Source organism: Pipistrellus hanaki, assembly GCF_964339955.1.
Source record: "Pipistrellus hanaki genome assembly, chromosome: 5".
Taxonomy (NCBI): Eukaryota; Metazoa; Chordata; class Mammalia; order Chiroptera; family Vespertilionidae; genus Pipistrellus; species Pipistrellus hanaki.
Window position 1 is genome coordinate 38,594,148 of NC_140507.1, and position 25,296 is coordinate 38,619,443.

The following is a 25,296-nucleotide window of genomic DNA, read 5'->3' on the forward strand; positions in this document are numbered from 1 at the left end:
AATGTGCAATCCACTTTCTTCTTATACCCTTTCTCATGGGAGCCAGCACCACACACTAAGTGTGCTTTTGGCTCTGCTGCTTCATACCACAAGTTTCCCAGGGGCCTGTCCATGCCAAGGGAGGCCTGGAATAAGCTTAAAAGATAGATCCTCTGGGGGAAGGGAAGCTTCAGTTTTAGGAGCTAAGTTCACTGCCAGGGAGTGACAAAACCTCTTATTTGAACTTTAATTCACAAGAGCAAGAGAGTTCAATGTTGGACATTATAAATGTGGACTTTAACACAAAAGTTGGTACTGATTACTTTGGGCTCTAATTTAGAACAAGATAATTTAATCTCTGAACTTTTCATTTCTCTCTGGCTAATTCATGTCGGGAGTGATTCATAATCATATTGAGGCAATCTTTTTGGCTCTTAATTTTTAGAGTATTTTTATGTTATCATTTGATCTTCTTTTAGAACTTCTGATTATATTGAATATGGTAGTGGGACATAATTTGAGATGGCAATAGGACAGGTTGTGAATTATATATTGCCTTGGGTTTCAAATAGCATTAGAGCCGAGTTGATTGGTGTACTATTCTGACCCATTCAGGGCATTCTGGGAACAAAATCTATTTTATCAGGGGCTTCAGGAGATCCCTCAAAAGATGAAATCAGTATTAGAGAAGTGTTCTTATGAAGATGGGAGCAAGAATATCCCAATTGACTGCTGACTTCTTACCCATGGGGGATAACCATATCTCATGGGGTAAAGCTGAAAGGGTTAAGGCAATGGTCTTCATACATTTTTGCTGACATACCTTTCTAAAATAATTTCTGTCGGCATGTAAAACTTTTTTGTCCTAAGTTTAGTTGCAAAAGATATAACTTCTGTTGTAATTTAAATATGAATATTTTAAAATAAAAAGGATTATGCCAATTAACAATGCATTTCATGAAATTTCAGAGAAATGAAAACTACAATCATCCATTTTTACAGAAATTTTATATCATTTTTTCCTCTTTGAATTTGTATTTTCATTCTATTTCCTCATAGACATTTAAAAAAATATATTTTGTACCCTCACCCACCCCACTTCCAAAAAAATTATTGGATTATTATTATAAATGAAATGCATGTTCTTTGCAGTAAGCCTAAGAACTCAGAGATGTACAAACAAAAAGTTAAAACTTCCTCCTTTCCACTCATCACCACACATATACATACACACATTTTGGTTTAAAATATATATATACTTTTAACTAAAATAGACCTGTGCTACACAATGTGTACAGTTCTCCTCATTCTTACCCCCATCCCCCAAAAACAATATCATGGACATCATTCCAGTATCTGTTAGATGTCAGGATTTATCTCATTTACTCCACAGCTACCATATGAGAGTACTTTTAGCCACATTGGGTGGACAAGGAACTGAGATGTGATAAACTTTCCAAGGGTCACACAGCTGATGACTATGAAGCAGCAGTGTGAACGTGGGCCATGTGGCTCTCAAGTCCACGGTGCTAGCTAGCCACTGCCTTTTAATATCTCCCAAATAATTATTTTTGTTCTTTTAAATAACTGCATAACATTTATTTGGTTATCTAGAATTTATTCAATCATTCTATCAATAAATGTTGAGGGTTCTTTTTTGTTGTTGTTTTTGTTTTTCCCACTACTTAAAATGCCTCAATATGAAATTCTCCAAAGTGGGGTTGAAGATCAGAGGGCATGCTTATTTTATTATACATGGCCAGATTATGTTCCAAGGAGTATGTAACATTCTTACACACCAAGAAATGTGGGATGGAACTGATATTTTCCTATACCCTCACTAGTCCGCAGGATACTGATATTTTTAGGTATTTGTTTATTTTCCACTGTGGTCGGTAAAAACAGTGCAATTTTGATTTGATTTGCATGTTTCCTGACTACAGATGAAATTAAGAATTTTTCTATGTTTTTGAGATATTTTCATTTCCTTCTCCATGATTTGTTCATTTATTTCCTCTCCTGTTTATTTTTTTCTGTTGGGATTTGTCTTTGATCGTTTTTGGGGAGGAATGTTTATAGTAGTAGTAATGTTAACCCTTTTCCTGATATGTGTATTCATTCACCTTTCACTTTTTTAAAGGCATCCTTTTCTTTATATAAATGCTTAGATTTTTTTTTTTTTTTTTTTTTTTTTTTTTTTTTTTTTTTTTTTTTTTTGTGGTAAATCTGTCGGTCTATCCCTTCAAGGCTTTTGGGCTTCCTGGAATAGATAGGTTTAGGCAGCTCTCTTCATTAGGTTTGGACAGCTAGCCACCACTCCTCTTGGAGGGTGTTTGATGGGCTTTGATAACTTTTGCCTAAAGCTCTTTTACATTTGCTGCTTCTTCCCACTCTCCTGAGGATTGCTCTTTCTTGGGATTTGCTATTACACTAAAGCAAAGCCATTCTGGCCTGGGTGTCATTTGTCACTTGCATGTCTTTGCTTTACTTGAAATGTGCTAATTTTCAGTTTCTCCTGGTTTTAAGAAGCAATCACCATGAAGGTTTCTATTTTATGTTTCGAGTTTTGGGTCACCTTCAGCCTCTGGGTTCTTAAAAAATTTTTAGAGGCAGTTTAGACAGAAGATATGCACTTGGTACAAGAACTGTGGATGGTGAAGATAAATTGGTAATGGGGAGGTTGTGGGTTTGAAAGTGGATTTGACTCTGTCTTTGATGGTGTATAATCCAGATAAGGTTGTTCCAAACCTCAGGGCCCTTTTCCATAAAACGGAACTGATAGTAATACCGCTCTGAGGCCACTTTTTGACAAAGCAGGTTGGTCTCTTAACAGTTAATTTAGAATTTTTTTCCTTTTTGGTCACCTTTCAAGAATATGTACTTTAATGAAGTCAGGCCTTCACAAATTACCTTGGTACTCCTTTTGGCAAAACAAACTCTTTTGATTTGCTGTCAGCCCATCAAGAAGGATAAACTTTTTTGGCTTTAAAGACTAGAATCCTTTACAGAGTCTCTGGAATGAACTGCCCATGTTTCATTATTCAGAAGAGAAACACTTAAACTCTCAGTGGAAATTAAATTTGAGTTTATTTTACACAAACCATGGCTCGGGTCCAAGACTCTAAGACAGAGCATGCGTGGGTGGGGGTGGACCCTACGGAAAAGAGTTTGGCCTGCATTTGGGTGGATTTCAAAATGTGCACAGCATTTGTTCCAAGACTTCATTAATGGGCTCATCGAAAAAGAAAGTTAGAAGGAAGCTAGAATTAACGAGGCCTGTACCCTGCCCTCAAACTGGTGATCACAAAACCAGTTAGTAAACCAGGTAGTTTGTTGATTGTTCACTTGTTAGTATTCCTAGATGGTAAGTACTGGGGCTGAGAAGCTAAGTAGAAGAAATGGGCCACAGGAGAATTTATGCCTGACCCTGTATAATGATCTGCCTTCTTCTTTTCCTCCCACTTGACATTTAAGGCAGCACAGACCTCTTAATTCTGGATCCAAGAGACAAGGGGAAGGAGATTAAACCAGCAGTTCTTAGCTTAAAAGTCTTGCTGTCCTTCAAGCTCAGGCCTTTGAAGGGTTCAGACTTTATGCAGGGATTCAAGCCAGCTAACATATTGGGATGCTAAGTATAAGATACTGTGTGGGATGTTTATATACAAGAGAGATGGAGAGAGATGGAGGTGGAGGAGAGGGAGAAGGGGATGAAGAAGGAAGGCAGAGTTCTTGCCCTAAAATAGCAGAAGTGGCTAACTCAGGTGTCTAAGAGACAAGGCATATTTAATGGCTTTGCATGTATAAGAAAAACAATAGAATAACTATGATAAAGGACAGGAGAGACTGTATCACTGACAGTAGGAGGTGGAGTTCAGGGGAGAGCATGACAAATGATAGTGTGCATCCCTATTGAACAGGATCATGGACCAGCAGCACCAGAATCACCTGAAAACGTGTTAGAAATGCAGATTTTCAGCCAAAACCGGTTTGGCTCAGTGGATAGAGCGTCAGCCTGTGGACCAAAAGGTCCCGGGTTCAATTCCGGTCAAGGGCATGTACCTTGGTTGCGGGCAAATCCCCAGTAGGGGGTGTGCAAGAGGCAGCTGATCGATGCTTCTCTCTCATCGATGTTTCTATCTCTCTATCCCTCTCTCTTCCTCTGTAAAAAATCAATAAAATATATTTAAAAAAAAAGAAAAGAAAAAAGAAATGCAGGTTTTCAGCCCATCCCAGACTTGCTGAATCAGAAACTTTGGGGGGTAGGGTTCTGCAGCCTGTTTTAAAAGTCTCTCTCCATGATTCTGATGCTCCCTGTAGTGATTGTTGCCTTGCGGTAATTGGGACCCAGTGTTGCTAGATCTTTGAATTTTTTAAGAGAAGCTAGAAAACTAATTTTTTTATGGATATTTCCTGAATTTTAAGTGTCGAAAAATGAAGAGGATATATGTAATTTGAGGGGGGTGTGCTGTGTAGGCCACACTGTAGGCTAAAGAGAACATATCTGTGGGCCGCAGTCTCTACGCCTCCAGTTTCAACTTACAATACAGTGATCAAATATCTTGTTGACAGTGGAATAATCGAAAATACTGTCAGACAAGAGGCACAATGCTCAGTGTGTTTGTGGTGTGGGTGAGGCAGCAGGGCATTAGAAGCTGGCAGGAGGGGGCTTTTAAAAGCTGCATGGAGTCTGATAGTTCCTGAGCCCAGGTGCTTCCCCATCTCCCTCCATAGGGTACAACAGAGGAGAAGCCTGTGTCACAGTTCTAGAGCACTTAAAGACTTCACGAACTGCTTTCACACATGTCCTTTTATCAGGTTCTTACAATCTTGTCCAACAGGTAAGATAGGTATTGTCTTCATTTAGAGCTGCTGAAATACACGGAGTGATTTGCCTAAGGTCACACAACTTAGAAGGGGGTAAACGTGAAACTAGATATCTAATCTTATCATTTCTAAATTAGAGTTTTTATCCCATAAGTAACTTTAAGTATGTATGTGTATTTATTCATTCAAGTCACCACAAATTCTTGAAAGGATGCAATATGGCTCACTTCACTGACAGGTGGTTGGTCTTCCCATGTCCTATGACCAAGCCCCAGCTGTTCCCCTTCCAGATCGTCTTCCTTTTGCCTCTTGTGAATCCCCCAAACCAGTTGCTTATTTTGAAACCCTTCTCCATCACCACCTTTGCTTCTGACCTCTGTCTGTTTACAGGTTTGGGGTTTCTCTGTTCTTTCTTGTCTTGCTACACACAGAGTATCATGGGGATACTCTGAACCCAGAGCTGTCCCCAGTACAGGTCATCTGTTGTCAGGAACTGGATTGGACTCATTTTACATAGATTGCTGAATATCTGGCACAGCAATGCCTTCTGACACATGATAAACGTGGGTGATAGACATCATTGGGAAAGCTTGAATTTAGGTTTCTTCAAGTATCCTCCTGAGCCTAGCTTAAAATGAAACAGTCATGCAGAGAGGCAAAAGGAAGAGAGAGAGAGAGAGAGAGAGAGAGAGAGAGAGAGAGAGAGAGAGAGAGAGAGAGAGAGAGAGAGAGAGAGAGAAAGAGAGAGAGAGAGAAAGAGAAAGAGAAAGAAATGGGAGTTACTTAGTGACCAAGGAAGCACTGTAGTGTAGAATGCTCAGTACAGCCCTGCTGTGGATATTTAAAGGAGGAAATGGAGAAGGTGCCTTTTGCCAGGACCCTGCTTTGCCCAGGACTGGCTTTCATGACAATTTCCCCCCCCATTCTTTTAATTAAGGTATTTTATGTGTACATATATTACCATTGCCGCCCCCTCCCCCTACTCCCGTACATGCCCTCACCCCCCAGAGTTTTGCGTCCATTGGTTATGCTTATATGCATGCATACAAGTCCTCCTTCGGTTCATGACAATTTTTTTTTTTTAATTGGGGATGGCAGATCACCATTTAGAAGGGTGTGTTTCAGTTTTATCTTGGATGCTTCTTTACTTTATATAACTTAATTCAGAAATTGTTCAGCAGTTTAGTATATAGATTGTACTACTTCCTTTACATGTAATGAAAGTTTTATTTAAAGTCTTAGCCCTAGCTCGTTTGGCTCAGTGGATAGAGCATCGGCCTGTGGACTGAGGGGTCGTGGGTTGATTCCAGTTGGGGGCACATGTCCAGGTTGCTGGCTTGATCCTCAGTAGGGGATGTGCAGGAGGCAACCAATCAATGATTCTCTTTCATCATTGATATTTTTATCTCTCTCTTCCCTTTCCCTTCCTTTCTGAAATCAATAAAAATATTTTAAAAAACAAAGTCCTCATAAACATTTTCACTATTTTTCTATAATAGAAATAGTCAAGTGAGAGTGGTAAACAGTTTTTTTGGGCCATTTCTACTTGGCAAAACAGTTCTGAGACAGAAAAGTTGTCATTTAGGATTCCTGCCCCTTCTTGGAAAGTCAAGTAGAAACAATAACAACAAAATAAAACACCTTGGAATGTAATACGAATTTCAAATATCATATTTTTAAACTTTGGGAGAGGTGTGTAAGTTCACTTTTTCCTATTGGCCTGGACTCAACCACTTGTCTTTGTCTTGCATGGTCACAAGTACATAAACAAAAGCTCTGGAGGCAAAGGTCCTTTAGTCAGCTGTGATAGAACGGGAAAGTCCTCATGAGCACGCCAGACAGGACAGCATGAGCTCGGCCACACCTGCCTGAGAGCAGCCTTATCGAGGGCCCTCAGGCAAACTGTTTGCTGTATATCTTGAGCAGCCGGGCTGCAAGTCTTCACGGTTTCTTTTTTGGAATCTATATATTTTCCTATCTCTGCCATTTATTGCTCTTGACCATGATTCTCCTCACTGTCACAGGGCTGGTCTCCAGCCTCTCACTCTGATACTAGTTTTTCCTACTTATTCACAGGTACCCCAGACTCTCCTTTCTGGAGCCTGGGATCCCCTTGGCCATAACTCTCCCCATTCTATCTTTATCAAAGGATGAAAGTATCCTGAGGCCCATACACTTGTGACCAAGAGCCCTGCTCTTCTGGGAGAAGGTGTCTAGAACTAAGCAAATTACACTTTCTGGAGGCCCAGGTACCCAGCCTCAGGCAGCAAAGATGGCGGCAAAGAGCCTGGCCACCAGTGCACAGTGTATTCCTGTGCTGCAGGTCCTGACCACTCCTCTCTTTTTCATCCTCACTTCCTCAACTTTAACCTCTCTCTTCCCTCTGCTTCAGAGATTTCTGTTGTATAGTTTATGTTTTTCAGAATTTCCAGTACTATTTTAATGAACATTTAATTATGTTTTCTTACTGTATAAAGTACTTGTTCTGATGTTGGGATATGACTATTAATGCCTACATTATTTCTGTCTGAAAATGAAGTTTATGACAAAGAAATATGTTGATGGAATACGATATCTTTATTAACAGAAGTAATTAGTAAACTGACTCAATTGTTATTAATGGATATTTTAATTTGCTTTTTGACAAAATAGTAATGCATCAATAGTTGTTAATTTCTTATTTATCAAATCTATATTAAAATAATAGTAAAGAAAATAAATTTACAAAAACTGCACTTATAATTCTATCATTCCAGATAATTGCTATTTTTATCTTCCTGTGTTCTCTTTTGCATCTAGGCTATGTATTTTGGCAGCTACAGATGGGGTTTCTGAGGCAGTTCTGTGGTAGAGGAATTCTTTTTTTCTTCATTTTTTATATTTATTTATTTTTTAATTTCTTTTTTGATTAAGGTATTACATATGTGTCCTTATCCCTCATTATCCTCCCCTCATCACGCCCACTCATGCCCTCACCCCCCTGATGTCTGTGTCCATTGGTTAGGCTTATAAGCATGCATACAAATCCTTTGGTTGATCTCTTCCCCTTAACCCCACCCTCCCCTACCTTCCCTCTGAGTTTTGACGATCCGATTGATGCGTCTCTGTCTCTGGATCTGTTTTTGTTAATCAATTTATGTTGCTCATCATATTCCATAAATGAATGAGATCATGTGCTATTTATCTTTCTCTAACTGACTTATTTCACTTAGCATAATGCTCTCTAGTTCCATCCATGCTGTTGCAAATGGTAAGAATTCCTTTTTTTTTTTTTTACCACAGCATAGTATTCCATTATATAGATGTACCACAGTTTTTCAATCCACTCATCTGCTGATGGGCACTTAGGCTGTTTCTAAATCTTAACTATGGTGAATTGTGCTGCTATGAACATAGGGGTGCATATATCCTTTCTGATTTGTGTTTCTAGTTTCTTGAGATATATTCCTAGAAGTGGGATCACTGGGTCAAATGGGAGTTCCATTTTTAATTTTTTGAGGAAACTCCATACTGTTCTCCACAGTGGCTGCACCAGTCTGCATTCCCACCAGCAGTGCATGAGGGTTCCTTTTTCTCCGCATCCTCTCCAGCACTTGTCATTTGTTGATTTGTTGATGACAGCCATTCTGACAGATGTGAGATGGTACTTCATTGCCGTTTTGATTTGCATCTCTCGGATAATTAGTGACTTTGAGCATGTTTTCATATGCCTCTGGGCCTTTCTTCTGTCTTCTTTTGAAAAGTATCTATTTACGTCCATTGTCCATTTTTTGATTGGGTTGTTTATCTTCCTTTTGTTAAGTTGTATGAGATCCTTGTAAATGTTGGAGATTAAACACTTATTGGTGATAATATTGGCAAATATGTTCTCCCACACAGTGGGCTTTCTTGTTGTTTTGTTGATGGTTTCTTTTGTTGTGCAAAAGCTTTTTATTTTGATGTAGTCCCATTTGTTTATTTCCTCTTTAGTTTCCATTGCCCTAGGAGCAGTATCAGTGAAGAAATTGCTTCGGCATATGTCTGAGATTTTGCTACCTGTGGATTCCTTTAGATTTTTATGGTTCCCATCTTATGTTTAAGTCCTTTATCCATTTTGACTTTATTTTTGTGTATGGTGTAAGTTGGTGGTCTAGTTTCATTTTTTTTTTTTTGCATGTATTTGTCCAATTGATGAAGGAATTCTTGTGAAAAGTTATATTCCATTTGACACTTGTACTTCACACCACTAGCCCTTAGTAGCACCCACAATTTGACTTGCTGCAGTAAACAGCTTTAGTCTATTATCTCAGAACTATGGCTGTTCCTTATAATGTTGAGGTTTTTTGGGGTGTGTGTGTGTGTGGGGGGGTGTTGGGCAGGAGGGATGGCTATGACTTGACCATCAGCACATGGGAGAAGAGATGTGTGACAGTAGATTTTCGTTGTATGTAGTGAGTCTGTGGGTATTAATAGGCCTTTACACAGAAGAGCTAAATAATTCCCTCCTTATCTTGACTGACTGTGTTCTGTTGACATCATGGAAAGTTCAAGATAGGCAATGGATGGGCCTGAAGTAATAATCTACCTTATCCTTCAAAAGGGTTAGGAATGTGCATTCCGAAACTCAACTCAGTGGGGAGAGAAACAACTCCCTCTGGCCTCTCCCTCTTCCTAGTTTTCTTTCTGAAATTGCAGATTTCTTATCTTGGTGTTTATAAAACTTGCCTGATTACAAAAATTATCTAAAGTGCTGGTTAAAAACATAATTTTCTGGCCTTTTCCCAGACCTATTGAAATTGAATTCCAAGGGACAGCTTGGTTTAAAAAGATACCCTGCTAATTTTTACAATCTATGCAAATTTGGCAAGCAGTAGTTTATTTGAAGCCAATTTATAGCTGCTGGGTCACACATTTGTTTAGCCCACTTTATAAGAGAGTTGGCCAGCAATTCCATCCTTAGGAGACTGATAGCTGTGGGTCCTGTCCTCTCACTCCGAGTGGCTGTGGCCATGGCTCAATGACATATAGCACAGGGCAGGGGAGCAGGCCAGTGTGGAAGGATCTTCCCCACCCAAAACCAACATACAAAAGACTACCACAGCCTTTAATTTGTATACATGAAGAGGGAAAATAGATAGGTGAGGTTATTTTCTCTGTGTCACTTGCAGGTTTGGAATTCTGTTCTAACTGAAATTACAATTATGGACATCAGTGTGTGTGTGTGTGTGTGTGTGTGTGTGTGTGTGTGTGTGTGTTTAGAGTTTTTCCTTATGCTTTTTTTAATGTGGTTATTGGGTTATTTTAAAATATATATTTTTATTGATTTCAGAGATGAAGGGAGAGGGAGAGAGAAATAAAATCATCAATGATGAGAGACAATGATTGATTGGCTGCCTCCTGCATCCCCCACATTGGGGATCGAGCCTGCAACCTAGGAATGTCCTCTGATGGGGAATCAAACCATGACCTCATGGTTCATATGTGGACATGCAACCACTGAGCCATACCAGCTGGCCTTATTGGGTTATTTTTAATTGTTTATGCACTGAAAGATTGCTCCCTCATTAATCCCAGTGGTATTAATTTGAAAGTTAAGCAGAGTTTATGCAACTCTAGGTCATTGCCCAGATCTGAATAGTATTCCCTGAAGTATGCTGGGTCCCTCTCACACTGAGCACCAGGGCCCTTCTGCTGTCTTCCTGTACTCATTCTCTACTTGACACTGCCCCCTTCCAAGGCAGTGTCCCATGCTCCCTTTTAACTTTTTTCTTGTGTCAAAGATAAAATAGAATAATAACAATAAATCATAACCTGGTAACTCTTATCTTCCAGATTTGGTGACTGGTGACTTACTTCATTAACAAACTATCCCACGGACTTTACGTTTTAAGACAGTGCTTGTTAAGCTAAAGAATACCAGGTGGTTTTAAAGGAGAGTGCGGGGAAATTTGGGGCAAAGGGATCTTTAAATCACACCACAAGGGCCATAGTTCACTCTCATACCCGAGGTCAGCTGTTGCTCTTGGAAACGTGTTGATATGGTGTCAGCCAAGAAGGCTAGGGAAATATGCTTGAGTCTGGCTAAAGGTCAAATCCAGACCTTTCTCCCCACTCCCTTTGTCTCTCTGATATCTAGGAGGGCATTACATGAGTGCACTCTCTGCAAGGTGGGTTGTCATGGAAGCAAATGGATCACCTGTGAGTGCAGGGTCAACCCCAGCAGAGGGAGCATTCATCCCCTGCAGAGCCAGGAGCTGCACAAACCTCGTCAGGGTCCTCACATTTTTATTATTTAAGGCTGATGACTTGTAGACTAAGTGGGTGTCAGTTACAGTCCTTTCATGTAGACAGAATCAAGAACAGGCTCTTATCACTGTGTAAAGGTGAAAAATTGGCACAGGCTCTTATCACTGTGTAAAGGTGAAAAATTGATTGGAGGAAAATGTAGTACTTTATTCTGCCTCGTGTCAGTTGAAAGTTTAGTCTGTGTCACCAAAATTAAATAAACAAATCCAAATCCAACGAGACAGGCTTTTTTTCTTCATTAAAAGATTCTGCATTAGGAAATGAAAATGTTTGACAGAGTAAATGCAGAATGAATAACAGAGCAAGCATATGGCACCCTCTCACATGAAACCCTAGTCATTCATCAAGCGGTGTAGTGTGACACGTCTGCTTCCTGCTGTCCTTGTGTTCTTAGGTACTGTGACAACTTGGTGATGGACAGACCTGAGACAAGGCTGGACATGTCTCTCTTGAATTTTATTTTTCACCCCTTCCCCACACATTTATACTTCCCATCCTATCTAATAAAAGAGAAACATGAAAATTAACTGTACCTCTGCTATGCCAACAATCCACGCCCACCAGCCAGTCAGGAATGAGTATGCAAATTAACCCAACCAAGATGGCAGTTAATTTACAGGTGCAGAGCGAAGACTGAAGACAGCATAGAAGGAAGCCAAGCGCTACAGAAGGGAGTGAAGCTGTGGAGAAGCAAGCGGGGTGGCGGAGAAGGGAGGGAATTAGGTGGGACAGCAGATACGGCTGCAGGAAGCCCTAGTCTTGTAGAAATAGACCCAATGAAACCCTATTCTTGCAGGAATCTTCCTGCAACTGGCCTCTAGTATTAAATGAAAACCAGAAATGTTGGCAACAGAACTTTGGTGGGCCTGATTTCTCTCATCTATGAGGTAGATGGGATGAAATTGAAGAACGCTTTTGGCTCAAGATCAATGATCAAATATTCCAAAAGACATATTTTTCCCTGAGTGCCTTTGATTTATTGTAGTGTTTTGAGTGACTTTGAGTTAGAGTATTTAAATTACTTACTTTTCAACTGTATTAGAAGAAGTAGATACAGATATTTTATTATGAAATAGTCAATAGTTTATCAGTAATAGTTGAAGCTTCTAGGTGCCAGGCTCTGTTCTAAGTGTTTTATGTATATATTAGAGGCCCAGTGCATGGATTCATGCACAGGTGGGATCTCTCGGCCTGGCCTACAGGGATCAGGCTGAAACCAGCTCTCTGACATCCCCTGAGGGGTCCTGGGTTGTGAGAGGGTGATTCTAGGTGATGCACCACTCTGGTTCTGGGTGCATCACCCAAGAATGGCACCTGCCAAGTAATTGTCAAAGTCCTAAGTTGGGTTATTAATTTCCACTAGTTCATGCCACTTAAATTTTTTTTCAATTAGAATCTTAAAGCTGGTGGGTAATTTAGAGATCATTGAACACAATCCCCTTGCTTTTCAGATGAGACGGTGTCTCAGTGACTTACAGAACAAATTAGGGACAGAGTAGGTCTGATGATGCCCAATTTTGTATACTTTCTACTGCAAATTTTGAGATATACCTTTCGTGGAATAAAACATACAGCTCTTAAATGAGCAGTTTGAATTTCAGCAAATGACTGTACACATGAAACCAATTAAAAAAACCAAGATGTAGATCATTCCCATGACCCCTGGATGTTTCATTGTGCTAGACATCTTTTTGAAAACTTTTCCTTTGTTCAGTAGTGTATGTTAGTAAGAATTTAAGTGCTTACATTTCATGTGTGTCCACAGATTTTACAGTTCTCAACAAAGACACCCCTTAGTGTGTGGATACTTCAAGACAGAAACAGGGTTTTCACAAAGTCCCATGCTCTTCTACAAACCAGTTTCTAATGCTGAAGTCAATAATTAGTGTTCCTTGTTTAGAATCAATTACTCAAGTTGGCTTAATCCTGACATAGTTATCATTTCATGCAAAATTATTCTTCCATGCTTTGATGCCCAAGCACCTCAGACATATTTATAGTCAAAGTACATGTCTTTTTTTTTCTTTTTCTTTTTTTTTTTTTTTTTTTTTTAACCAAGCAGTTTATATGTTACTAGAGACCCAGTGCACTCATTTGTGCATGGGTAGGGTCCAGCGGGCCCAGTCCAAATCGGGGCAGATTGGGGCCAGGCCTGTCAGGAGGAGAAGATGGTGGGAGGTTGGCTGGCCAGCCGGCCCACCCTGATCAGGGCCCAATCAGGGCCAGGCCAGCTTGGGGGAGAGGCCGAGGGCTATTGGCTGGTGGGCCCCATCCCCAATTGGGATGGGTGGGCCAATTGGGAGTCAGTGGGTGGGGGAGAGGCTGTGGGAGGTTTGCCAGCCGGTCCCACCCCCAATTGGTGTGTGTGTGGCCAATTGGGGGTGGAGCTGGCTGGGGGGAGGGGCCATAGGCCAATTGGGGTGGTGGGAGCTGATGGGGGGGCGGGCAGCCGGGGGGTGCTGTGGATGGTGGGCCAGCCAGCCCGCCCCTGAATGGAGTGAGGGGGCTTATCAGGGGCCAGCAGCCTGGAGGAGAGGCCATGGGTGGCTGGCCAGTTAGCCCTGCACGTGATCAGAGTGGGGGGGGGGCAATCGGGAGTGGAGCTGACTGAGGAGAGGGGTTGCGGGCTGATAGGGTGGTGGGGGCCCATTGGGGGAAGGGCTGGCCAGAGGGAGGGGCCTCAGGCAGTTGGCAGCTGGCCCTGCTCCTGATGGGGAGGGGGGAGTAATCTGGGGGGGGGGGCGCCTGGGCAGGGGACAGGGCTGCAGGAGACTGGCCAGCTGGCCCACCCCCTTTTGGGGTGGGGTGGGCCTATCTAGGTGAGATCGGCCAAGGGCAGGGGCCGTGGGAGGTTGGCCAGCCCAGCTCCCTGATAGGCCAGTTCGCTGGCCGCAGTGGGCTACATAGCGACCAGTTGTTGTGGTTGTTATGGCGTTCCTGTCGCTGGCTTTTAAGATATAGAGTGGATTCATCTGTTTGGGTTTGTGTGATGTTTCTTCATGACTCAATTCAGATTTCCTCATGATTAGATGTTTGGCTAAAAAGTAAAAAAGGAAAGGTCATGTCTTTCTCAGGGTATGGTATCTAGAGCCACATGATAGCCATCTGCTCCTCATTGGTCATGTTAATAATGATTACTGATTAAAATGTTTGGTTTCTCCACAACAGAGTTCTTTTTTGCCCCCTAACATATAATAAGCAGTCTGAGGGGTGATGCATTAAGAACACTTAAATACCATGCTTCTGATCCCAGTCTCTCCCCCAGACTGAGCATCTATCTTGGTTCCTTTTTAAGACACATTTTGCAAGGCTTATTTACATATATCCCAGGTAAACAGGAAAACTGGAGTGATTTTGATGAGGCTCTCTCTTTGCCTGCATAACATACCCCCATCCAAACCTGTCTAGTTGGTATCACAATTGAAACCTATCTCAAAATGCCATCTTCTCTCCTTTCCTTAATTAGATTCAATGTCTTCCTCTTTAATCTCCAGGAACACTTTGTACTTTTCTTGGGGCACATATTAACTTCTACTTTGTGCTTACCACAAATGGTGTACTTCCCTTATTCTAGTTACCAGACAGTAAGTGCTTTGAGTGCATGGGCTGTGTCTTATTATTTCTGCGTCTTCTACTGGGCCCAGAAGAGACTATCACTGGGAGACACGTGATCCGTGTTTATTCAAGAAATACATATTTACTCCTACTACTCACCCCTTCTGATGTGCTAGTTGAATGCTCAATTGAATATTTCAAGAACTCAGTTTCATCTCTTTAGCATCTCTGAAACCTCCTGTTTAACAACATGTTGCTATTTTGCCCTTGAAGTAAGAATGGAAACCCTTCAATGTCATTTCTGTACTCTTAGCTCAGGTGTTAAGAAAAGTGTTGAGTGAATGAGTTGCTTCCTTATTTTGAGGATGTATGTTTTATATTTCCATCTAAGTCTCTTACTGGAGCACTGGGCCAGCTTCTCATTGTTTTGATAAGAAGGTATGATGAGGTCTGCTCTTCTTCTGGGGCATTCGTCTAACACTTATTAAGAATAACTTCATGTGTACTGATAGAACAGAACCCTGCCTAAAGATTATCCTGTGTTTCGGTTTTAGAAACTGAAAGTATAACCTGTCAAAATCTCAGGAATTAGGAGCCAAGGTTATTAATTTGTTCAGATAGTATTAATTTGTTTTGCCAAGACATGTAAGAACATTCATTAATTTAGTTTATAAGTTTAATGAATAATTGGAAGAACAAAAATTCTAAGTAGGTCAATCAAATGTTATGGTACAACTAACTTGCAGTTATACTAGGAAAGGGTGTCCAGATAGATGGACACTAGGCTTTTTATTACTTTATGTAGAAAGTGTATAAAATACGTCTTTTCTAAAGTGTGTTTTTTTAAGTGTTGTTTTTTAAATGGTTGGAATCACATAATTCTTTATAGTGGGGCTTTCCTTAGAATCTTAACTAGTCTATTATTTTAAGAAGAATTTTACAATTTTATAATAGTTTTAGAATTCCAGAAAAGTTGCAAAGATAGTACAGAGAGGGTGCATATACTCCTCATACAGCTTCTTCTATTGTTAACATCCTACAGCACTAGGCACAGTTGTCATGAGTTAGAAATAAACATTGGTATATTATTATTAACTAAACTTAATACTTTATTCAGATTTCACCAGTTTTTCTCTATGTCCTTTTATTTGTTCTGGGATCCCATCTAGGACATCACATTACATTTAATCATATTTCCCTAGCCTCCTCTGGTGCTGTGACAGTTTCTCAGAGTTTTCTTGTCTTTTTTTTTTTTTTTTTTTTTTTTTTTTACAGACTGTCCCTCAATTTGAATTTCTTCAATGTTTTTCTTGTGTTAGACAGAGGTCATGGATTTGGGGGAGGAAGACCACAGAGATGTAGTGCCATTTTCATTACATCATATTAAGGTTACATACTATCAACATGACTCATCATGTTGTTGTTAATCTTGAGCATCTGGCCAGGGTAATGAGGTTTCTCCACTGTAAAGCTACTTTTTTTTTCTCCCCATGTTCTTCTCATTGGAAACCAGTCATTATGTCCAGCCTACTCTGAAGGGGGAGAAGGGATAGAAAGTTAAGTTCTACTTCTTGGAGGAGGGCAGATTATCTACATAAATTATTTCAAATTCTTCTGAAAGGGAGATTGAGCTCTTCTCGTTTATTTAATCTTTTATTTGCATGAGTATAGACTCATAGATATTTATTTTATACTTTAGAATAAAATCCAATATTTTGTTATTTATTTTATTGCTTAAATTGTTCCAGCTTTATGAAACAGACTGTGGAATCTCAGAAGGAAGGTGCAGGTGGATGTGGGGAAGAGATCAACCAAAGAACTTGTATGCATAACCCATGGACACAGACAATCAGGTGGGGACAGGGGTGGGCTAGAAGGAATCAACGGGGGTAAAAGAGGACATCAGGAGCTCTTTGGCAGGAGGCCTTTGGGAGCTGTTTTAGTTGGTTCCTGTGTCTCTTTGATGTGTCCCATCATTTTGTTTTTTGAGCACTTCCTTATTTATAAATGGGGAAATTGAGGCCAAAAGTGAGGGGTGACATTAACAGTATCTCATAGCCTATGGATGGCTGACCTGGGATAAGTCCAACTTCTTTTGCTACACCATGTACCTCCTGGGACTTGTGAGCTACAAGGATTGAAAATCCACGGTGGATTTTACAAAGCATTTTGAAGCCTTGACCAATTATCCCTGCCATTGCTCTTTCTGAATTGATTCATTTTTCTCTCTCATACACTGGGATCTTCAGAGTGAGAAACACTTTCTTGTCTTTTTAATGAGGAAAGGTTACAATAATTATTCTCTGAGTTCATCATTTCATCCATCAGCTCAGCCATCACTATGATTTGAGGGAGAGGCCAAAAAAGGCGGGGGAAGACATTTCGCAGCTATGATAAATATCTGTGTTCTAAGCCTTTCTGTCAATTACTAAGAGATGTGTCACCAAGAAGACCTGAAAGCTACATTTTGTCTATGTAGACAAATGATTATAATGAGCAGTTTCAAAAAATACTAAATTCCAGTGTGCAATTTCTTAAAGATACACACATAAATTGAACAGATATTTATAGATGACCTTTTTTATGTACAAAAATGTTGGTTTTATTTGGGATATGAAAATTAAGAAGACATGATCCCTGATACCTTTTTAAATGAGCTTATTACATGGTAGAGAAGTCAGATATATAAGTCATTAATTACAATAGAATAAAATAAGAGTCATAAAGATAAACCTATTGATGCCCTAGCCAGTTTGGCTTAGTGGATAGAGTGTTGGCCTGAGGACTGAGGCCCCAGGTTCAATTCCAGTCAAGGGTACATACCTGGATTGCAGGCTTGATCCCTAGCCCTGAGGGAGGCAACCAATCAATGTCTCTCTTTCACATCAATGTTTTTCTCTGTGTGTCTCTCTGCCTTCCTTTCACTGTCCTTAAAATTTCAATGGAGCTGGGACCAGTTTGGCTCAGTGGATAGAGCGTCCGCCTGTGGACTGAAAGGTCCCAGGTTCGATTCCGGTCAAAGGCATGTACCTTGGTTGCAGGCACATCCCCAGTGGGGGGTGTGCAGGAGGCAGCTGATCAATGGTTCTCTCTAATCGATGTTTCTAACTCTCTGTCCCTCTCAATTCCTCTCTGTGTAAAATCAATAAAATATATTTAAAAAAAATTTCAATGGAAAAATATTCGTGGGTGAGAATTAGCAAAAACAAAACAAACAAACAAAAAACCTAATAAAGCACTAGAAAAAGAACAACCAAGTTCAATTCAGAGGATCAGGGAAGGCTTTCCGAAAGATTTGAGCAGAACTTTGAATGTTGGTCAGATTTCAGTAGTTTTAGTTGGGGATGAAAGCTTTATAGGCCAAAGGAAATGCATAAACAAATGTGCATGAATGGTGATCTGGGAGGAAAAAGGGATTAAGAAATATGTAGTAGTCTCTTTTTGGTGGCATCTCAGAGGCTGTTGTTTGCTTCAGGATGAAGCTCAACACCTCTTCACAGTCACTGGCTGCCAGAAACTCATTGAAGTGGACAATGAACAAAAATTTTGTAACTTTTATGAGGAGCGTATGGCCACAGAAGTTGCTGCTGACGTTCTGGAAGAAGGGTGGAAAGGTTATGTGGTCCAAATCAGTGGTGGGAATGACAAGGTTTTCCTATGAAGCAGGGTGTCTTCACCCAGGCAGAGTCTGCCTGCTGCTAAGTAAGGGGCACTCCTTTTTTTTGACCAAGGAGAACTGGAGAGAGAAAATTCAAATCTGTTTGGGGTTGCATTGTGAATACAATCTCAAGAGTTCTCAACTTGGTCATTGTAAACAAGTGGAGAAAGATATTCCTGGTCTCCCTGATGCCACTGTGCCTCATCACCTGGGGCCCAAAAGAGCTAGCAGAATCCACAAACTTCAATCTCTCTGAAGAAGATGATGTTGGCAAATACGTTTTGAGAAAGCCTCTAAACGAAGAAGGTAGGACTAAAGCACTCAAGACAATGTCTTGTTCCTCCACATGTCTTGCAGCACAAATGTAAGCATATTGCTCTTAAGAAAGAATGTACTAAGAAAAATAAGGAAGAGGCCGAAGAATATGCTCAAATTTTTGGCTAAGAGAATGAAGGAGGTCAAAGAAAAATGCAGGAACAGATTACCAAGAGATGTAGACTGACCTCTCTGAGAGCTCCTACTTCCAAGTCTGAGTACAGTAAAAAATGATATTTTTGTAACTAACAAATAAAGGACAGCAAATAAAAAAAAGAAAAAAATAGTAGTGACTTTGGTCATATACGCAGGGCTGTGATTGCCAAGCTAGGGAGTCTGCTCCATTCAATAAGCTTGTGGGGTCTATGACAGGCTATTGAACAGGAAGTGTCATGATCTGGGATGTTTTTAGGAAGGTGAAACTTGCAAAGTTAAGTAGGAAGAGACTGATGGTGAACAGACCACTAACAAAGTTATTGTGAAACTTTCAACAAGAGCTGGTGCAGGTTTGCATAGGTGGATAGCGTTACTATAGAAATAGGGAAGAGAGGGAGAGAGGATGGTTTGGGATGGAAGTTTCAAACTGTAGAGATCAAGGTGTTGTAAAGATATGTATGTACATTTGTACATTTGGTGTGAGTACATTTCCATAGGAAGGTAGTGAATTATCTGAACATTGGACCAGGATTGGGCCTAAGCTGGCAGTTGGACATCCCCCGAGGGGCCTGAACTGCAAGAGGGTGCAAGCCGGGCTGAGTACCCCACCTCCCTCCCAGTGCCCAAATTTCATGCACTGGGCCTCTATTATATAATTTAAAAAGCTAAGATTTGACTATATTGAAAGGAGGCTGAGTTGGAATGAAGACAGTGTTTTCTGGGATTGAAGAGGAAGGAGGCCCATATCAGGGTCATCAGTAAGTATAGATCTTCCCAAAGATGATGGAGTGTTTCAAGTGTAGAGGAAAAGCCAAAGACAATGGTGGAAGAGTGGGTGTGGAGGAAGATACAGAGCCTGGTTCTAAAGCAACTGGGGAGGATCCTTCAGGTCTGTGAACAGCCATAAGGAGGGATGGCAGATGGAAATCAGATGGGGAAATCAGATGTTCTTCACCTGAAATGAGGAGCGGTTATTAAATAAAGGTTTGGGAATATAAGACAGCATGAGAAGTGTGTGAAGAAAGCATGAAGAATGCTTATTCACATTAGAAGGGAGATTAGAAGTCATATTAAAGAAGCTGATGAAGTGAAATAAGATGGTCAATTGCTAGAGTCCATTTGGATAGGGATGAAAATGTTGAGATTGAAGGAGAGGAAGGATAACAGAAACAGACATTTAAGAGGAGGCTGGAGGAGTTGGGGAGTTCTCAAAAAATCTAATTAGACTGCTGGCTGGATTACCTTAAACTGATTATAAAGCTAACTACCATAAGTAAATATAGCTCAAGTGTGTTATACCACATAAATGTTTTGGAATATAGAATGGAGCTGTTGCACAACAATGCCCAAATGCTTACCATAAACCTGAAGAAGTCAGGGGAATTCTCTTTTTCTCTCTTTTAATTGAATAGATGTCACCATACACTAACTTTGTTTTAAAAGTTGCAGTAGTTATATAAATAGTTATGTGCCCTGGAGGAATAATTCTCACACTTTTTTTGGGGGGGGTGGTGGTGGAAATTTTACTTTCTTTGAAATGTTATAGAATTTTTAAAAACAAGTTCCCATTTGCTTGGGTAACTACCATACCATCTTTATACAGTGCAGATGTTCCCCCAAATAAGCCATATTTAAAAGTAAATCCGTTCCTTCTGAATTACAGAAGCCTCCTGCAAGTGGACAGGGTGGTGTTCACAGAGTCAATACAACACAAGATCTGGCATCAGATGCCCTGCATATAAGACCAGCCTTCCCGTGCATTAAAGGAGTAACTTGGCAAAGCTACTCAACCTTCAGTTTCAGTTTCATTTATAAAATGGGAAAGAAAAGAACATCTTCTCCAGAGATTACACATGAGGATGAAATGAAGTAAGGTATTTGAATTCATCAACTCTGAGGGCTGGGTTCTGGGAGCTCCTCATTGAGGAATTCATATGTACATCAGAGGTTGAGAATGTGTGTCTAAGGCTAAGTGTACATTTCATCTGAGTCTCTGGAATGTTTTATAGTTTCTATAACCAAAACAAAACTATGGTGCTTATTTATTTTTAAATATATATATATTTTAAATATATTTTATTGATTTTTCACAGAGAGGAAGAGAGAGAGAGTTAGAAACATCGACGAGAGAGAATCATCGATCAGCTGCCTCTTGCACACCCCCTACTGGGGATGTGCCCGCAACCAAGGTACATGCCCTTGCCCGGAATCGAACCCGGGACCTTTCAGTCCGCAGGCCGACGCTCTATCCACTGAGCCAAACCGATCCCGGCTATTTTTAAATATATTTTTATTGATTTCAGAGAGGAAGGGAGAGGGAGAGAAAGAGAGAGAAACATCAAGGATGAGAGCAAATCATTGGTCGGCTGCCTCCTGCATGCCCCCAACTGGGGATGGAGCCTGCAACCCAGGCATGTGCCCTTTACTGGAATTAAATCCGGGATCCTCCAGTCTACAGACTGACACTCTATTCATTGAGCCAAACTAGCTAGGGCAACCATGGTGCTTTTTAAAGGAAGAATAGGGGAAGTCTTATGGACCACTGAGGGAATATACTCACTGTAGGGACTTTAAGTGAGCACTCTGTTGCCTATGGCCCTTGAAACTGCTCCTGACTCCCTTCTTGAGCTGAAATAATCCACTTGCTTATCCTTCTTGAGAGACAATGCCAGTTCCTCACCATTATGGAGAGATTAACCCCGATTTAAGCCTCCAAATTTTCCTGGCAAGAGCAGGGTTCAGGCTCTATTTATAGCAGGTCTTTGGACTAGAGTCTGGCTTTGTCTCTGAACTGACTTTTTTACCCTGGTGATTGTAAAGTCAGTTCTGATCAGGTTAAGAAACTGAATATCAGAGTGGCCTTCTAACTCTTCCTTTAGACCTTTCCTGCTTCAAATGAACATGTCTCAGGGAGCTGTATTTTTCTAGATATAGAAGTTGGGGAATTAGGAAATTAGTTGATTAAATTTATAAATAATATTATCCTTCTTATAAGGTTATGGGACTGGATTAGTCCAAAGAATACCTAGACATTTTTTAGCCATCAAAGGGTTACTCAGATCATACTCATCTCTTCTCCTCTTCCCTCTTCTACTCTTTCTTCCCCTCTCCTACCTCTCTTCTGTTCTCGTCTCTTCTCTTCTCTTCTCTTCTCTTCTCTTCTCTTCTCTTCTCTTCTCTTCTCTTCTCTTCTTTTATTCCTCCTCTCTCCCCTTCCCTTTTCTCATTTATTTATTATCTATCATCTATCTACTTATTGATCTGTAAGTCTGTCTGTTCTATCTATCTATCTATCTATCTATCTATCTATCTATCTATCTATCATCTAACTACCTGTCACATGTCTTTGTTCACCTGTTGTTTTATTTTCATGGAAATGAGAGCAAAGGGTGATGAGGAAGTAGAAGTTATCTGAAATATCATTGGAGTTTTTTGGTAATGTTGCATGATAGCAAATCGATTACATATACATACTTGTACCATTTATTAAAATAATGATCAAGGAATAAGAAGACTTTTCTGAAGCCCAATGAGGCACAATTTAGGGAATGGGGAAAAACAGAGCAAAGGAAACTTGTTGGCTAAATGCTAGAATGCCAGGTGGCAAGAAAACAATTATAATCTCCTTTATCTCCCCAGAAGAATTGAGTCTAGTGGCTCCAACTCATGTGCCTCATTTTCCTGTTGCCACAAAAATATCTTCTCTACACTCTGGCTGGTTTGGCTCAGTGGATAGATCGTTGGCCTGTGGACTGATGGGTCCCAGGTTTGATTCTGGTCAAGGGCACATGCCTGGGTTGCAGGCTCATTCCCCAGTGGGGGGCGTGTATGAGGCAGCTGATCAATGATTCTTTCTCATCTCTGATGTTTCTCTCTCTCTCTCCCTCTTTCTTCCTCTCTGAAATAAGTAAAATGTCAAAAAAAATATCTTCTCTAAGACAATGGTCTTTTGGTCTACACCTGTTACCTTTGGGAGCAGCCAACAGCCCCACAGGTGCTCAGGCTGTGACAGTACTGCAATGAAGGGGGAGATCAGGGTGCTCCCAGTGAGACAGCTCTTCCCCCAGCCAGCTCACTGATGAGCTGGTCTCTTAGAAACCCTCACACATCCCAGCTAAGTACTCTGGATGACACTGGTTATTCACATTCCTCCAGCTTTCCAGGACTGTACTCAACACCCCCCCGCATCCCAGTTACCTCAGTCAGTACTAGAAGCCCAAACCTCCCAGACCATCATCATACGTTGCTTATCTCAAAATTGCCTTCTACCTCCCCTAATCTGACTCAATTTACTTTGCTTTCCTGTAATATCATATTCTTCCACTGTACTCTGGAATGCCTGGTTTGCCATCAGCAAACTCTCCTATGTCTCACACTCTTCTCTGAATATTTGCTTCCCCTTCTTCCTCTAACTGAAACCTGGCTGTCCCTCTCATGTGGAAGATGTCTTTTCTTTTACTCCCCATTTGCCTCAGGACCTGTAGACAGAGAGGTCTTGGTTTCCATATCTCTAAAATTTGTGGATAGTCCTTGGCCAGCCTCTCAGAGGTTCTCCAGAGAATCAAACGCACTCTGTAGGGTTTCTTCCACTGCACGGAATTACTCAGCTACCTTTTGCATGTGTCACAGTCCTGGGCTCTTCCAAGAAGTGATGTCTTTGGTATCCATGCCAGGAGCACTGTAAACTCACCTCCCTCACTGTTACTTCTCCATTGTCAGATCTATCCCACCTGATGTCTCAGCTGCTGTCATTCTTTCTGCTCCCATGTAGGCCATGGAGCTGCCTAGTGCTTTAAATGGATGGACCATAAAGCCTTTGTGAAGTTGCCTATATATCCTCTATGTCTGTACATATATCAGATTGTAAACCCTAAGAGGAGCAGAGCCAAGTTGTTAACTCATATTCACGGCTCTAAATTCAGTGCAGTGAGCAGATCGGTTTATCTTCATCATCATGATGAAGAGGAGTTGGAAGATTTTTCTCCCATTATATTGAATGCAACTACTGAATTTTACAGACTCCCTCTTAGAATTTTCTGGATTGTCTCCTTTTCATTTGCATACCTTATTATCCCAGAGTGAAATGCAGGATAGAGAGGTAAATGGTCTGAAAACAAACTACTATAATCCATTCACTTTGGCTACAAAAATAAAACAACCCAAACCTAGTTTTTCTTGCAGTGTTTAAATCCAGATGGTAGTAAAATTTGACATTTCAATTCTGTTTGTGAAATTCATTTTGTTTTTAAATTGGGAAGAACCATGGAGCTAAAAATTGTCTGAAGTACTAGGAAGGCCTGGTGAGACCTCTTTAGGAGTTTTATTAATAAGAATTTGGAATTCTAAAATGAATTTGGAGGCAGTGTAGATAGAGCTGCAAATAACTGCAATAGGTATGAACCAGGGTGCCAATACTCAGAAGTGATGTGCTACCTCATACCTAACCTGAAAAAGACAGAGGATTGGCTTGAACAGTGAAAGGAAACAGACATCTGGACAAAACTAAAAACTCTTTTGGTAGCCAAATTTAGTTAATTTTTTTTATGGTTTTCATTTTTTTGTTTATAGTTCTCAATCCATAAGGTAGGTTATCATTCTCAACAATCTGTTCTGAACTTATGTATGGTCTTTTAAAATAAATAAACATCAATATTGTAAAGATTCAGTTTAATTAGTTAAACTCAAGATTTAGGGGTCCAGAATGTTCAAAACGAGGTAAGAAGGCCTCCTTACAGAATACTTTATTGGCAAGTTTTATTTCTGACTGGGTCTGTTCTATATTTATTCCTGGAAGAAATCAAAGAAACAAATCAGCATTTATATGTTATAAGCAGTGTATCAGTTAACTATCTTTGGTTGAAAGTGAAGAAAACTCAATTCAAATAGGTTTACTATAAAAAGGGGATTTACTGCCTTTAAAACTGAGAAGTTCAGTAGGGAGACTGGCTTAACTGTTGTTTGACACAGTTAATTCAGAAACATCAGGGCTGCCAGGTCTCACCTCACTTCTCTCTCTTCCACATACGAGTTTCATGCTTAGACAGAATCTCCCCTCATGGCTGACAGAAGGCTGCAGCCTCCCAAGACTTCGCACTGCCAGGACTTCAAGTCTGGTGGGGAGAAGGAGACCACTCATCCTCGGCATGTGAACAAAAGCCCCAGGTCTGGTAATCAGTGGCTGAATTGGGTCATGTGCCCATCCTGAAATCAATCACTTTGGGTAAAAGGATGGAATCTGCTGATTAACTTAGTCTAGTCAAGGCTCACACTAGATTTAAGCATGGGAGTCAGCCATTCAAACCACGTGGCTTGAAATGGGTGGGAGTGTTTCCTGTAAGGAGATTCATGATGAATACGGGGGCTAAAACAATATATATATCAGCTATAAGTGATATTTAATTAAAATACTTGACACTTTTATAGAATATTTACTAATATTGACTGTTTACAGTGTGCTAGGACATTGAGGTGAATATGAAAGGTGCACTCCTTCAGATTTCTTATGGGAAACCACTTGATTCTTA

General features: G+C 40.5%; 1 protein-coding gene and 1 pseudogene across 2 annotated transcripts in view; one reads left to right on the top strand and one right to left on the bottom strand.

The window, feature by feature from the left end:
* Positions 1 to 25,296, bottom strand: part of LOC311623000 (histone-lysine N-methyltransferase SETMAR-like) — a 337,010-nt gene that overhangs the window by 101,699 nt on the left and 210,015 nt on the right. The window lies entirely within an intron of this gene.
* Positions 18,087 to 18,850, top strand: LOC311624017 (small ribosomal subunit protein eS6-like; annotated as a pseudogene). Its single transcript has one exon. The product of its transcript is annotated as a small ribosomal subunit protein eS6-like (transcript).